Genomic DNA, 15816 nt, shown 5'->3' on the forward strand with positions numbered 1-15816 from the left:
GATCGGAGCCTTTTATTCAAGGTGGGTCCTGGTGCCATCAAGGCAGGGATCGGAGCCTGCCAAGGGGTAAGGGCAGTGCTGGGGCCAACGGCCGGCATTGGAGCCAGCAGTGAGGCAAGGCCAGTACTGGGGCCTCCGAGGCCAGGATCGAAGCCTGCCGAGGGGTTAGGCTGGTTCTGGGACGTGCGAGGCCAGGATCGGAGCCTGCCATGAGACAAGTTCAGTCTTGGGGCCTCCGAGACTGGGATCGGAGCCTGCCAAGGAGTTAGTTCGGTGCCGGGGACAGTGAGGCCGGGATCGGAGCCTACCGTGAGGCAAGGCCGGAGCTGGGGCCTACGAGGCCAGGATCGGAGCCTGCCTAGGGGTTAGGCCGGTGCCAGGACCTGCGAGGCCAGGATCAGAACCTGCCATGAGACAAGGCCGGTCCTGGGGCCTCCGAGACTGGGATCAGAGCTGGCCGAGGAGTTAGTCCCGTGCCAGGGACAGCGAGGCCAGGGTCGAAGCCTACTGTGAGGCAAGGATGGTGCTAGGGCCTACGAGGCCGGGATCGGAGCCTGCCGAGGTTTTAGGCCGGTGCCAGGGCCAACGGCCGGCATTGGAGCATGCCTTGAGGCAAGGCCGCTACTGGGGCCTCCGAGGCTGGGTTCGGAGCCTGCTGAGGATTTAGTCCGATGTCGCGGCCAGTGGCCAGTATTGGAGCCTGTCGTGAGGCAAGGCCGGTGCTGGGACCTCCGAGGCTGGGATTGGAGCCTGCCAAGGGGTTAGGCCAGTGCTGGTGCCAGGGGCCTGCATCGTTACCTTCCATGAGGCAAGGACGCTACTGAGGCCTCCGAGGCTGGGATCGGTGCCTGCCGAGGGGTTCGGCTGGTGCTGGGGCCAGCAAGGCCGGGATCGGAGCCTGCCATTAGGCAAGGCCAGTGCTGGGGCCTCTGAGGCTGGGATAGGAGACTGCCGATGGGTAAGGCCGGTGCTGGAGCCAACAGCGGGCATCAGAGCTAGCCGTGAGGCAAGGCCACTACTGGGGCCTCCAAGGCCGGAATTGGAGCCTGTCAAGAAGTTAGGTCGATGCTGGGCCAGTGGCCAGCATCGGAGACAGCAGTGAGGCAAGGCAGGTGCTGGGGCCTCCGAGGCAGGGTTCGGAGCCTGCCAAGGGGTTAGGCCAGTCGGAGCCTGCTGAGGGGTAAGGCCGGTGCTAGGGCCAATAGCCGTCATCGGAGCATACTGTGAGCCAAGGCCGCTACTGGGGCCTCCGAAGCTGGGATCGGAGCCTGCCGAGGGGTTAGGCCAGTGCCGGGGCCAGCGAGGCTGGGATTGAAGCCTGCCTTGAGGCAAGGCCATTGCTGGGGCCTCCGAGGCAGGAATTGAAGCCAGCCGAGGGGTTAGGCCGGTGCCGGGGCCAGTGGCCAGCATCGGATCTAGCCATGAGGCAAGGCCAGTGCTGGGGCCTCTAAGGCCAGGACCGGAGCCTGCCGAGGGGTTAGGCAAGTGCCAGGACCAGCGAAGCTGGGATCGGAGCCTGCCATGAGGCAAGTCCAGTGGCAGGGTCTCTGAGGCAGGGATCAGAGCCTGCCGAGGGGTTAGTCTGGTGCCGGGGCCAGTGAGGCCGGGATCGGAGCCTGCCGAAGGGTTAGGCTGATGCCGGGGCCTGCGAGGCCACAATAGGAGCCTGCCTTGAGGCAAGGCAGGTGCTGGGGCCTCCGAGGCAGGGAATGCAGCCTGCTGAGGGGTTAGGTCGATGCTGGGCCAGTGACCAGCATCAGAGCTAGCTGTGAGGCAAGGCCGGTGCTGGGGCCTCTGAGGCCGGGATCAGAGCCTGCTGAAGGGTTAGGCTGGTGTCGGGGACAGCGAGGCCATAATTGAGGCCTGCTGTGAGGCAAGGCTGATACTTGGGCCTCCGAGGCAGGGATCGGAGCCTGCCGAGGGGTAAGGCCAGTGCTTGGGCCAATGGCTGGCATCACAGCCAACCATGAGGCAAGGCCAGTACTGAGGCCTCCGAGGTCAGCATCGGAGCCTGCCAAGGGTTTAGGATGGTGCTGGGGCCAGCTAGGCTGGGATCGGAGACTTCCATGAGCAAGGCCAGTGCTGGGGCCTCCAAGGCTGGGATTGGATCCTGCCAAGGGTTTAGGCCAGTGCCGGGGCCAGCGAGGCCGAGATCAGAGCCTGCCTTGAGGCAAGGCCAGTGCTGAGGCCTCCGAGGCAGGGATCGGATCCTGCTGAAGGGTTAGGCCGGTGCCGGAGCCAGTGGCCAGCATTGGAGCTAGCCGTAAGGCAAGGCCGGTGCTGGGGCTTCCAAGGCCAATATCAGAGCCTGCTGAGGGGTTAGGCTGATCCTGGGGCCAGCGGCCAGTATCTTTGCCTTCTGTGAGGCAAGGCCACTACTGAGGACTCCGAGGCCGGAATCGGAGCCTGCTGAGGGTTAGGCCATTGCTGGGGCCAGCAAGGTTGGGATCAAAGCCTGCTGTGAAGCAAGTCTTGTGCTGGGGCCTCTGAAGCTGGGATCAGAGCCTGCCGAGGGCTTAGGCTGGTGCTGAGGCCAATGAGGCTGGGGCCAACGAGGCTGGGATCGGAGCCTGCTGTTAGGCAAGGCTGGTGCTGGGGCCTCCAAGGCCAGGATTGGAGCCTACTGAGGGGTTAGGCCAGTGCTGGGGCCAGCGAGGCTGGGATTGAAGCATGACTTGAGGCAAGGCCAGTGCTGGGGCCTCTGAGGCAGGGATTAGAGCCTGACAAGGAGTTAGGCCGGTGCCATGGCCAGTGGCCAGCATCGGAGCTAGCCATGAGGCAAGGCCGGTGCTGGGGCCTCCGAGGCCAGGATCAGAGCCTGCTGAGAGGTTAGGCAAGTGCCGGGACCAGCGAGGCCAGGATTGGAGCCTGCCATGAGGCAAGTCTGGTGCTTGGGCCTCTGAGGCAGGGATTGGAGCCTGCTGAGGGGTTAGTCCAGTGCCGGGGCCAGCGAGGCTGGGATTGGAGACTACCATGAGGCAAGGCCGGTGCTGGGGCCTCCGAAGCTGGGATTGGAGCCTGCCGAGGGGTTAGGCCGATGCTGGGCCAGTGGCCAGCATCGGAGCTAGCCGTGAGGCAAGGCTGGTGCTGGGGCCTTCCGAGGCTGGAATCAGAGCCTACTGAAGGGTTATGCTGGTGCTGGGGCCAGCGAGGCCAGGATCGGGGCCTGCCGTGAGGCAAGGCTGGTACTTGGGCCTTCGAGGCAGGAATCGGAGCCTGCCGAGGGGTAAGGCCGGTGCTTGGGCCAACGGCCGGCATCGGAGCCAGCCATGAGGCAAGGCCAATACTGAGGCCTCCGAGGTCAGGATCGAAGCCTGCCGAGTGTTTAGGATGGTGCTGAGGCCTCTGAGGCCAGGATTGGATTCTGCCAAGGGTTTAGGCCAGTGCTGGGGCCAGCAAGGCCGGGATCAGAGCCTGCCTTGAGGCAAGGCTGGTTCTGGGGCCTCTGAGGCAGGGATTGGATCCTGCTGAAGGGTTAGGCCAGTGCCGGAGCCAGTGGCCAGTTTTGGAGCTAGCCGTGAGGCAAGGCTGGTGCTGGGGCCTCCAAGGCCAATATCAGAGCCTGCTGAGGGGTTAGGCCGATCCTGGGGTCAGCAGCCAGCATCGTTGCCTTCTGTGAGGCAAGGCCACTACTGAGGACTCTGAGGCTGGAATTGGAGCCTGCTGAGGGCTTAGGCCAGTGCTGGGGCCAGCGAGGTGGGGATTGGAGACTTCCATGAGCAAGGCCGGTGCTGGGGACTCCGAGGCCAGGATCTGAGATGGCTGAGGGGTTAGGCCGGTGCCGGGGCCAGCGAGGCTGGGATTGAAGCATGACTTGAGGCAAGGCCAGTGCTGGGGCCTCTGAGGCAGGGATTAGAGCCTGACAAGAAGTTAGGCCGGTGCCATGGCCAGTGGCCAGCATCGGAGCTAGCCATGAGGCAAGGCCGGTGCTGGGGACTCTGAGGCTGGGATCAGAGCCTGATGAGGGGTTAGGCAAGTGCCGGGACCAGCGAGGCCAGGATTGGAGCCTGTCGTGAGGCAAGTCCGTTGCTGGGGCCTCTGAGGCAGGGATCGCAGACTGCTGATGGGTTAGTCTGGTGCCGGGACCAGTGAGGCCTGGATCGGAGCCTTCCTTGAGGCAAGGCCAGTGCTGGGCTCTCCAAGGCTGGGATCAGAGCCAGCCAAGGGGTAAAGCTAGTGCTGGGGCCAGCAGCCACCATCGGAGCCTGCCATGAGGCAAGGACAGTGCTGGGGCCTCCGGGGACGGTATCATAGCCTGATGAGGGGTAAAGCCGGTGTTGGAGCCAACGGCCATCATCGGAGCATGCCGTGAGGCAAGGTCTCTACTGGGGCCTCTGACACTGGGATCAGAGTCTGCTGAGGGTTTAGGCCGATGCCAGAGCCTGCGGCCAAAATTGGAGCCTGCCGTGAGGTAAGGCTGGTGCTGGGAGCTCTGAGGCCAGAATCGGAGCCTGCCGAGGGGTTAGGCCAGTGCCGGGGCCAGCGGCCCACATCGGAGCCTTCTGTAAGGCAAGTCTGGTGCTGGGACCTCCGAGGCAGGGATCGGAACCTGCTGAGGGGTTAGGCCGATGCTGGGGCCAGTGAGGCTGGGATCGGAGCCTGCCTCGAGGCAAGGCCGATGCTGGGGCCTCCAAGGCAGGGATCGGGGTCTGCTGAGGGGTTAGACTAGTGCTGGAGCCAGTGGACAGCATTGGAGCTAGCCGTGAGGCAAAGCCAGTGCTGGGGCCTCCAAGGCCAATATCAGAGCCTGCCGAGGGTTTAGGCTGATCCTGGGGCTAGCAGCCGGCATCGTTGCCTTCTGTGAGGCAAGGCCGCTACTGAGGACTTCGAGGTTGGGATCAAAGCCTGCTGAGGGGTTAGGCTGTTGCTGGGGCCAGTGAGGCCTGGATCGGAGCCTGCTGTGAAGCAAGGCTGGTGCTGGGGCCTCTGAGGCTGGGATTGGAGCCTGCCAAGGGCTTAGGCTGGTTCCAGTGCCAGTGGCTGGCATCAGAGCCTTCCATGAAGCAAGGCCACTACTGAGGCCTCTGAGGCCAGGATTGGAGCCTGGCATGAGGCGAGGCCAGTGCTGGGGCCTCCAAGGCCAATATCAGAGCCTGCCGAGGGTTTAGGCCGATCCTGGGGCTAGCAGCCGGCATCGTTGCCTTCTGTGAGGCAGGGCCGCTACTGAGGACTTCGAGGTTGGGATCAAAGCCTGCTGAGGGGTTAGGCCGTTGCTGGGGCCAGTGAGGCCTGGATCGGAGCCTGCTGTGAAGCAAGGCTGGTGCTTGGGCCTCTGAGGCTGGGATTGGAGCCTGCCAAGGGCTTAGGCTGGTTCCAGCGCCAGTGGCTGGCATCGGAGCCTTCCATGAAGCAAGGCCACTACTGAGGCCTCTGAGGCCAGGATTGGAGCCTGGCATGAGGCGAGGCCAGTGCTGGGGCCTCCGAGACCAATATCGGAGCCTGCCTAGGGCTTAGGTTGATGCCAGGGTCAGCGGCCGGTATCAGTGCATTCCACGAGGCAAGGCCGCTACTGAGGCCTCAGGCCAGGATCAGAGCCTGCTGAGGGTTTAGGCCAGTGCCGAGGCCAGCGAGGCTGGGATTGGAACCTGTCCTGAGGCAAGGCCGGTACTGGGGCTTCCAAGGCTGATATTGAAGCCTGCCAAGGGGTTAGGCCAATCCTGAAGCCAGCAGCCAGCATCGTTGCCTTCCGTGAGGAAAGGCCACTACTGAGGCCTCTGAGGCCGGGATTGGAGCCTGCCGAGGGGTTAGGCTGGTGCCGGGGCCAGCGAGGCCTGGATTGGAGCTTGCTGTGAAGCAAGGCTGATGCTGGGGCATCCGAGGCTGGGATCGGAGCCTGCCGAGGGGTTAAGCTGGTGCCAGAACCAGCGAGGCCAGGATCAGAGCCTGCTGTGAGGCAAGGCCGGTGCTGGGGCCTCCAAGGACAGTATCGGAGCCTGCTGAGGGGTAAGGGCGGTGCTGGGGCAATGGCCATCATTGGAGCATGCCATGAGGCAAGGCCACTACCAGGGCCTCCGAGGCCGGTATAAGAGTCTGCTGAGGGTTTAGGCCGATGCTGGGGCCAGCGGCCAAAATTGGAGCTTGCTGTGAGGCAAGGCCGGTGCTGGGAGCTCCAAAGCCGGGATCGGAGCCTGCCGAGGAGTTAGGCTGGTGCTGAGGCCAGCGGCCGACATCGGAGCCTTCTTTAAGGCAAGTCCGGTGCTGGGGCCTCTGAGGCAGGGATCGGAGCCTGCTGAGGGGTTAGGCTGTGCTATGGCCAGCGAGGTGGGGATTGGAGACTTCCATGAGGAAGGCTGGTTCTGGGGCCTCTGAGGCCAGGATTGGAGCCTGCCGGTGGGTTAGGCCGGTGCCAGGGCCAGTGGCCAGCATCAGAGCTAGCCATGAGGCAAGGCTGGTGCTGGGGCCTTGGAGGCCATGATCAGAGCCTGCTGAGGTGCCACCGGCCCCCCTCGGCATATACGAGCATAATAAACGCTTGCATTCGGCAAGGCCCACGGATGCCACACCCCGAGGGAAAAGGCGTCATCTCTGGCAAAAATACTCCCTGCTCTTAAGATTTCTACACTAATAAGAAGCTCCAATGATATAAAGCAGGATCCCAAGAATTAGAACTATGGAACAAGTTGAGTCCATGAAAGATAAATTTTCTAGTAAAAATGTCTGAACCCTCCATATTTCTCTATATTGTTACAGCTGTAATAAAGGGCAGCCAGAATTCAGGGGCTGCAAAATTCCTTTCATTTTTTTCCGCAGGCAGGTCCTTTGATCTAAAGATTAGCTCCCAGCACCTCTGCCAGCAGGGGAAGCTGCAAACCCACCTCTTGCCCCATTTCCCAAAGAGATGTAAAACTGTCTCTGGAACCTGGGCCATTTGTTTTTCCTCTTAAGAGATGCTAATAAGCTCTTATCTGGCCTTAAGAAGCCTACGTTTGTGACTCAGCAGCAGGACAGTAAAAAAATCAAAAGTCTGCTTCAAGATCATGCATTAAAGAACAATTATAGAAATCCAATTATCTGTGTTATAAAGTTTGTGCCCTGTCTACTAACTGTAATATAAGTATTGCCTTATAGGGGATGGCGGAGCAGACAGGACTGGACAAATCTGCAATGCAGCCCATGGATCTTGATAAAGGAGGGCCTGGACTAAGCCCTAGAGACAAAAAGACTCTGGAAGGATCAAAGGAGATCCTAGAAGACTGAATTTCCCCAAAATGGACTTTGGGTGTGACTCCTGCCTTTACAGATGCCTGCCTGTCCCAGATACTTTTCTGGACTCCAGACCTTGCTCCCTAGGGCTCACCCGGGAAGCCAGTAACCTGATTCCAATGACAAAGGCCAAGGGGGCTGACTTCAATTACCTAGCCCCAGACGAATCTTATCTTGTTTACACTTAATGCCTCACTATTGTCCTTTGGTGCTTACACGGGGTATAGGGTATAAATACTGGTGATGGAAATTAAAACATTGTCAATTGCACAGAAGGCAATTGACCATTGCCCATGTCAATTATTTCAGATTTTTTCCTGGAGAGGAATTTCCACTTTTAGCGTCGTGAACAGGAACTTAAAGGAGTTTATTTCATAAAAAGGGAAAAAATCACTGCAGATAAGTGGCTGCAGAACTACAACTGAAGCCTTTGTCCATCTTTCTGAGGATCTCGGTTCCAAATGAACTCAGTGCCAGATTTATTGCCCCCAGGACTGAGCAAGTTCATTGCAGCACCGAGGGGTTAGGCAAGTGCCAGGAACAGCGAGGCCAGGATCGGAGTCTGCCATGAGGCAAGTTCAGTGCCAGGGCCTCTGAGGCAGGGATCGAAGCCTGCTGAGGTGTTAGTCCGGTGCCAGGGCCACCGAGGCTAGGATCAGAGACTACCGTGAGGGAAGGCCAGTGCTGGGGCCTCCGAGGCCGGGATCAGACTCTGCTGAGGGGTTAGGCCAATACCGGGGCCAGTGGCCAGCATTGGAGCCTGATGTGAGGCAAGGCCAGTGCTGCTAGCTCCAAGGCCGGGAACAAAGCCTGCCGAGTTGTTAGGATGGTGCCAGGGCCAGCGGTGGGCATCTGAGCCTGCCGTGAGTCAAGGCCATTACTGGGGCCTCCAAGGCCAATATCAGAGCCTGCCGAGGGGTTAGGCTGATACTGAGGCCAGCGGCCGGCATCGTTGCCTTCCGTGAGGCAAGGCCACTACTGAGGACTTCAAGGCCGGGATTGGAGCCTGCGGAGGGGTTAGGCTGTTGCTGAGTCCAGAGAGGTTGTGATCGGAGCCTGCTATGAGAAATGGCCGGTGCAGGGGCCTCTGAGGCTAGGATTGGAGCCTATCGAGGGGTTAGGCCGGTGGCAGGGCCAATGGCTGGCATCTGAGCCTGCCGTGAGGCAAGGCTGCTACTGGGGCTTCTAAGGCTGAGATCGGAGCCTATCAAGGGTTTAGGCCGGTGTCGGGGCCAATGGCCGGCATTCTGCCTGCTGTGAGGCAAGGCAGCTACTAGGGCCTCCGAGGCCATGATCAGAGCCTGCTGAGGGGTTAGGCCAATACTGGGGCCAGTGGCCAGCATTGGAGCCTGATGTGAGGCAAGGCCCGTGCTGCGGGCTCGCAGGCCAGGATTGAAGCCTTCCGAGGTATTAGGATGGTTCCGGTGCCAGTGGCTGGAATCGGAGCCTTCCATGAGGCAAGGCTGCTACTTAGTTCTCCGAGGCTGGAATCGGAGCCTACCGAGGGGTTAGGCCAGTGCCGGGGCCAGTGGCCGACATTGTTGCCTTCCGTGAGGCAAGGCCATTACTGAGGCCTCAGAGGCCAGCATGGGAGCCTGCTGAGGGGTTAGGCCAGTGCTGGGGCCAGCGAGGATGGGATCAGAGCCTGCCATAAAGCAAGGCTGGTGCTGGGGCCTCCAAAGCTGGAATCAGACCCTGCCGAGGGCTTAGGCCAGTGCCGAAGCCAGCGGCTGGCATCAGAGCCTTCTGTGAGGCAAGGTCACTTCTGAGGCTTCTGAGGCCTCTGAGGCTGGGATTAGACCCTGTGAGGGGTTAGGCTGGTGCCGAGGCCAGCAGCCGGCATCAGCACTTTCTGTGAGGCAAGGCCACTACTGAGGCCTCCGAGGCCAGGATTGGACCCAGTCAAGGGGTTAGGCCAGTTCCAGGGCCAGAAACACCAGGATCGGAGCCTTCCATGTGGCAATGCCGGTGCTGGGGCCTTCAAGGCCAGGATCGAAGCCTGCTGAAGGGTTAGGCCGGTGCTGGGGCCAGCGAGGCCAGGATCAGAGCCTGCCATGAGGCAAGGGTGGTGCAGGGGCCTCTGAGGCCGGTATTAGAGCCTGCCGAGGGGTAAGGCTGGTGCTGGGGCCAACAGCCAGTATCAGAGCTAGCTGTGAGGCAAGGCCACTACTGAGGCCTCCGAGGCCTAGATTGGAGCCTTCTGAGGGGTTAGGTCAGTGCTGCTGCCTCTGAGGCTGGAATCGGAGACTTCAGTGAGGAAGGACAGTGCAGGGGCCTCCGAGGCCAGGATTGGAGCCTGATGAGGGGTTAGGCCGTTGCCAGGGCCAATGGCCGACATCTGAGCCTGCCTTGAGGCAAGGCCGCTACTGGGGCCTCTGAGGCTGGGATCAGAGTCTGCTGAGAAATTAGGCCGTTGCCAGGGCCAATGGCCAGCATCGGAGGTAACCGTGAGGCAAGGCCAGTGCTGGGGCCTCAGAGGCAGGGATCGGAGCCTGCTGAGGGGTTAGGCCAGTGCTGGGGCCAGCAAGCCTGGATCGGAGACTACCGTGAGGCAAGGCCGGTACTGAGGCCTCCGAGGCAGGGATTAGAGTCTGATGAGGGGTTAGGCCAATGCCGGGGCCAGCGGCCAGCATCGGAGCCTGCTATGAGCCAAGGCCGGTGCTGGAGCCAGAGAGGCCAAAATTGGAGCCTGCCGTGAGGCAAAGCTGGTGCTGGGGCCTTCATGGCTGGGTTTGGAGCATGCCGAGGGATTAGGCCAGTGCTGGGGCATCCGGGGCCAGGATAGGAGCCTGCCGTGGGGAAGGCCATTGCTGGGGCCTCCGAGGCTGTGATCAGAGCTGGCCGAGGGGTTAGGCCGATGCTGGGGCCAGCGGCCCAGCATCATATCCTGCCGTGAAGCAAGGCCTGTGCTGGGGCCTCTGAGGATGGGATCAGAGCCTGTCGAGGGGTTAGGCCGATGCTGGGGCCAGTGGCCGGCATCAGAGCCTGTCATGAGGCAAGGCTGGTGCTGGGGCCTCCGAGGCAGGGATCAGAGCCTGCAGTGAGGCAAGGCCAGTGCTGGGGCCACCGAGGCTTGGATTGGAGCCTGCCGAGGGGTTAGGCTGGTGCTGGGGCCAGTGAGGCAGGGATTGGAGCCTGCCTTGAGGCAAGGCCAGTGCTGGGGCCTCCGAGGCAGTGATCAGAGCATGCCAAGGGGTTAGGCCTGTGCCAGGGCCTGCGAGGCTGGAATCAGAGCCTGCTGTGAGGCAAGGCCTGTGCTGGGGCCTCCGAGGCAGTGATCAGAGCCTGCCGAAGGTTTAGGCCGGTGCCAGGGCAGTGGCCAGCATCAGAGCTAGCTGTGATGCAAGGCTGCTACTGGGTCCTCGGAGGCTGGGTTCAGAGCCTGCTGAGAAGTTAGGCTGATACCGGGGCCAGTGGCCAGCATTGGAGCCTGATGTGAGGCAAGGCTGGTGCTGCAGGCTCCGGGCCTGGGATCAGAGCCTGCCAAGGTGTTAGGCCAGTGCTGGGGCCAGCAGCCAGCATCGGAGCCTTACGTGAGGCAAGGCCACTACTGAGGTCTCCGAGGCCAGGATCAGAGCCTACTGAGATGTTAGACTGGTGCCGGGGCCAGCAAGGCCGGAATCAAAGCCCGCCGTGAGGCAAGGTCGATGCTGGGGCCTACAAGGCCAGGATCGAGCCTGCCAAGGGGTTAGGCTGGTTCTGGGGCCAGCGAGGTTGGGATAGGTGCCTGCAGTGAGGCAAGGTCAGTTCTGGGGCCACCGTGTCAGGGATTGGAGCCTGCCGAGGGGTTAGGCTGATGCCGGGGCCAGCGGCCGGCATTGGAGACTGTTGTGAGGCAAGGCTGGTGTTGCGGGCTCCGAGCCTGGGATTGGAGCCTGTCGAGGTGTTAGGCCGGTGCCGGGGCCAGTGGCCGGCAATGGAGCCTTCCATGAGGCAAGACTGTTACTGAGGTCTCTGAGGCCGGGATCAGAGCCTACTGAGGGGTGACACCGGTGCCGGGGCCAACAAGACCTGGATTGGAGCCCACCATGAAGCAAGGTCAGTGCTTGGGCCTACAAGGCCAGGATGGAGCCTGCCAAGGGGTTAGGCTGGTGCTGGAGCCAGCGAGGTTGGGATTGGAGCCTGCAGTGAGTCAAGGTCAGTGCTGGGGCCACTGAGTCTGGGATTGGAGCCTGCTGAGGGGTTAGGCTGGTGCCAGGGCCAGCAACATTGTGATCAGAGCCTGCCATGAGGCAAGGCCGATGCAGGGGCCTCCGAGGCCAGGATCGGAGCCTGGGGTTAGGCCGGTGCCAGGACCAGTGGCCAGCATCGGAGTGTTCCATGAGGCGAAGACACTACTGAGGCCTCCAAGGCCAGGATCGAAGCCTGCCGAGGGGTTCAGCCGCTGCCGAGGCCAGCAAGGCCGGGATTGGAGCCTGCCATGAGGCAAGGCCAGTGCTGGGGCCTCCGAGGCTGGGATCGGAGCCTGCCAAGGGGTTAGGCTGGTGCCGGGGCCAGCAGCCAGCATTGGATCCTGACATGAGACAAGGCTGGTGCTGTGGGCTCCAAGGCTGGGATTGGAGCTTGCCGAGGTGTTAGGCTGGTGCCACAGCTAGCAGCTGGCAATGGAGCCTTCCATGTGGCAAGGCTGCTACTTAGGCCTCCTAGGCTGGAATTGGTGCCTGTCAAGGGGTTAGGCCAGTGCCGGAGCCAATGGCCATCATCTGAGCCTGCCATGAGTCAAGGCTGCTACTGGGGCCTCCGAGGCTGATATTGGAGCCTTCCGAGGGGTTAGGCCGATCATGGGGCCAGCAGCTGGCATTGTTGCTTTCCGTGAGGCAAGGCCACTAATGAGGCCTCTGAGGCCGGGACCAGCAGCTGACATCAGAGTCTTCTATGAGGCATGGCCACTACTGAGGCCTCCGAGGCCGGGATCGGAACCTGCTGAGGGTTTAGGTCGGTGCTGGGGCCAGCGAGGCTGGGATTGGCCTGCCGTGAGGCAATGCCCATGCTGGGGCCTTCAAGTCCGGGATCAGAGCCTGCCAAGGGGTTAGGCGAGTGCTGGGACCAGTGAGGCCGGGATCAGAGCCTGCCATGAGGCAAGCCTGGTATGGAGGCCTCCAAGGCTGGGATCGGAGCCTGATGAGGGGCAAGGCCAGTGCTGGGGCTAACGACCGGTATTGGAGCCAGCCATGAGGCCAGGCCACTACTGAGGCCTCTGAGGCCAGGATCGGAGCCTGCCGAGTGGTTAGGCTGGTCCTGGAGCCTTCAAGGCCAGAATTGGAGACTTCCATGAGACAAGGCTGGTGCTGGGGCCTCTGAGCCTGGGATCGGAGCCTGCTGAGGGGTTAGGCTGGTGCCTGGGAAGCGAGGCTGGGATCGAAGCCTGCCTTTAGACAAGGCTGATGCTGGGGCCTGAGGCAGTGATTGAAACCTGCTGAGGTTTTAGGCCAGTGATGGGGCTAGTGTCCAGCATCGGAGCTAGCCATGAGGGAAGGCCAGTGCTGGGGTCTCAGAGGCAGGTATTGGAGCCTGACGAGGGGTTAGGCCTGTGCTGGGGCCAGCGAGCCTGGATCAGAGACTACCGTGAGGCAAGGCTGGTGCTGGGGCCTCCAAGGCCAAGATCAGAGCCTGCCGAGTGGTTAGGCCAGTGCCGGGGCCAACAGCTGGCATATGAGCCTGTCGTGAGGCAAGGCCGGTACTGCGTCTTTCGAGGTCGGGATTGGAGACTGCTGAGGGGTTAAGCTGGTGCTGGGGCCAGTGAGGATGGACCCTGCTGTGAAGCAAGGCTTGTGTTGGGCCTACAAAGCTGGGATTGGAGCCTGCCGAGGGCTTAGGCTGGTGCTGGGGCCAGCAGCAGGCATTGGAGACTTCTGTGAGGCTGGGATCGGAGCCTGCCGTGAGGCAAGGCCAGTGCTGGGAACTCAGAGGCAGGGATCGGAGCCTGCCGAGGGGTTAGGCCTGTGCCGGGACCAGTGAGCCTGGATCGAAGACTACTGTGAGACAAGGCCAGTGCTGGGTCCTCTGAGGCTGGGCAGAGACTGCTGAGTGGTTAGGCCAGTGCCAGGGCCAATGGCCGGCATATGGGCCTGCCATGAGGCAAGACCGGTACTGAGGCCTCCGAAGCTGGGATCGGAGCCTGCTTAGTAGTTAGGCCGATGCTGGGGCCAGTGGCCAGCATTGGAGCCTGCTGTGAGGCAAGGCTATTTCTGGAGCCAGCAAGGCCGGGAATGGAGCCTGCCGTGAGGCAATGCTGGTGCTGGGGACTTCAAGGCTGAGATTGGAGCCTACCCAGGGATTAGGTTGGTGCTGAGGCCTCCAAGGCCGTGATCAGAGCCTGCCCTGAGTCAAGGTTGGTTCTGGGGTGTCCAAGGATGGGACTGGACCCTGCCAAAGGGTAAGGCCGGTGCTGGGGCCAGCAACCAGCATTGGAGCCTGCCGTGAGGCAAGGCCTGTGCTGGGGCCGCTGAGGCTGGGATCGGAGCTTGCCCAGGGGTTAGGCCGGTGCTTGGGAAGCGAGGCCAGGATTGGAGCCTGCCTTGAGGCAAGGCCTGTGTTGGGGCCTCCGAGGCAGTGATCAGAGTCTGCCAAGGTTTTTAGGCTGGTGCCGGGGCCAGTGGCCAACATCAGAGTTAGCCATGAGGCAAGGCCAGTGCTGGGGCCTCAGAGGCAGGGATCGGAGCCTCCAAGGAGTTAGACCTGTGCCGGGGCCAGCGAGCCTAGATCAGAGACTACCATGAGGCAAGGCTGGTGCTGGGGCCTCCAAGGCCAAGATCGGAGCCTGCCGAGTGGTTAGGCCAGTGCCAGGGCCAATGGCCCACATATGAGCCTGTCATGAGGCAAGGCTGGTACTGCGGCCTCCGAGGCTGGGATTGGAGACTGCTGAGGGGTTAAGCTGGTGCTGGGGCCAGCGAGGATGGGATCGAACCCTGCTGTGAAGCAAGGCTGGTGCTGGGCCTACGAAGCTGGGATCAGAGCCTGCCAAGGGCTTAGGCTGGTGTCAGGGCCAGCGGCAGGCATTGGAGACTTCTGTGAGGCAAGGCCACTACTGAGGCCTCTGAGTACAGGATCGGACCCTGCTGAGTGGTTAGGCTGATGCTGGGGCCAGTGAGGCCAGGATTGGAGCCTGCCATGAAGCAATGCTGGTGCTGGAGCTTCCAAGGCCAATATTGGAGCCTGCCGAGGGGTTAGGCCGGTGCTGGGGCCAACGAGACTGGGATCGAAGCCTGCCGTGAGGCAAAGCCAGTGCTGGAGCCTCCAAGGCAGTGATCAAAGCCTGCTGAATGATTAGGCCAGTGCTGGGGTCAGCGGCCAGCATCGGAACCTGCCGTGAGGCAAGGCTGGTGCTGGGACCTACGAGGCTAGGATCAGAGCCTGCCAAGTGGTTAGGCTGGTGCTGGGGCCAACAACTGGTATTGGAGCCAGCCATGAGGCCAGGCCACTACTGAGGCCTCCGAGGTGGGATCGGAGCCTGCTGAGTGGTTAGCCTGGTCCTGGGGCCTCTGAGGCCGGAATCGGAGACTTCCATGAGGTAAGGCTGGTTCTGGGGTCTCCTAGCCTGGGATCGGAGCCTGCCGAGGGGTTAGGCCAGTGTCTGGGAAGCAAGGCCAGGATCGGAGCCTGCCTTGAGGCAAGGCTAGTGCTGGGGCCTCCGAGGCAGTGATCAGAGCCTGCCAAGGTTTTTAGGCTGGTGCCGGGGCCAGTGGCCAACATCAGAGTTAGCCGTGAGGCAAGGTCAGTGCTGGGGCCTCAGAGGCAGGGGTCGGAGCCTGCTGAGGGGTTAGGCCTGTGCCAGGACCAGTGATCCTGGATTGAAGACTATTGTGAGGCAAGGCTGGTGCTGGGCCCACCGAGGCTGGGCAGAGCCTGCTGAGTGGTTAGGCCAGTGCCGGGGCCAACAGCCAGCATATGGGCCTGCTGTGAGGCAAGGCTGCTACTGAGGCCTCCGAGGCTGGGATCAGAGCCTGCTGTGAGGCAAGGCCGGTGCTGGGGCCTCTGAGGACAGAATCGGAGCCTGCCGAGGGGTTAGACCGGTGCTAGGGCCAACAAGGCTGGGATCAGAGCCTGCCGTGAATCAAGGCTGGTGCTGGGGACTCTGAAGCTGCGATTGGAGCCAGCTGAGGGTTAGGCTGATGCTGGGGCCAGTGCTAGCATCATGGCCTGCCGTGAAGCAAGGCCGGTGCTGGGGCCTCTGAGGACAAGATCGAAGCCTGCTGAGGGGTTAGGCCGGTGCTGAGGCCAGCGAGTCCGGGTTCAGAGCCTGCCATGAGGCAAGGCCAGTTCTGGGGCCACCGAGGCCAGGATTGGAGACTGCCGAGGGGTTAGGCCGGTGCCAGGGCCAGCGGCCAGCATGGGAGCCTTCTGTGAGGCCAGACCACTACTGAGGCACCCGAGGCTGGGATCAGAGCCTGCCGAGGGTTTAGGTTGGTGCTGGGTCCAAGGAAGCTGGTATCTAGCCTGTCAAGGGGTTAGGGTGGTGCTGGGGCCTCCGAGGATGGGATCGGAGCTTGCTGAGGGGTAAGGCTGGTGCTGGGGCCAATGGCTGGCATTGGAGCCAGCTTTGCTAAGGGGTACAGGTGTCAGGAAGTTACTCAACAGAGAGGAAAATGTACCAGTATTGGAAAGAGGCATCAA

This window comes from Muscardinus avellanarius, assembly GCF_963383645.1.
Source record: "Muscardinus avellanarius genome assembly, chromosome: 10".
In the NCBI taxonomy this organism is placed as follows: domain Eukaryota; kingdom Metazoa; phylum Chordata; class Mammalia; order Rodentia; family Gliridae; genus Muscardinus; species Muscardinus avellanarius.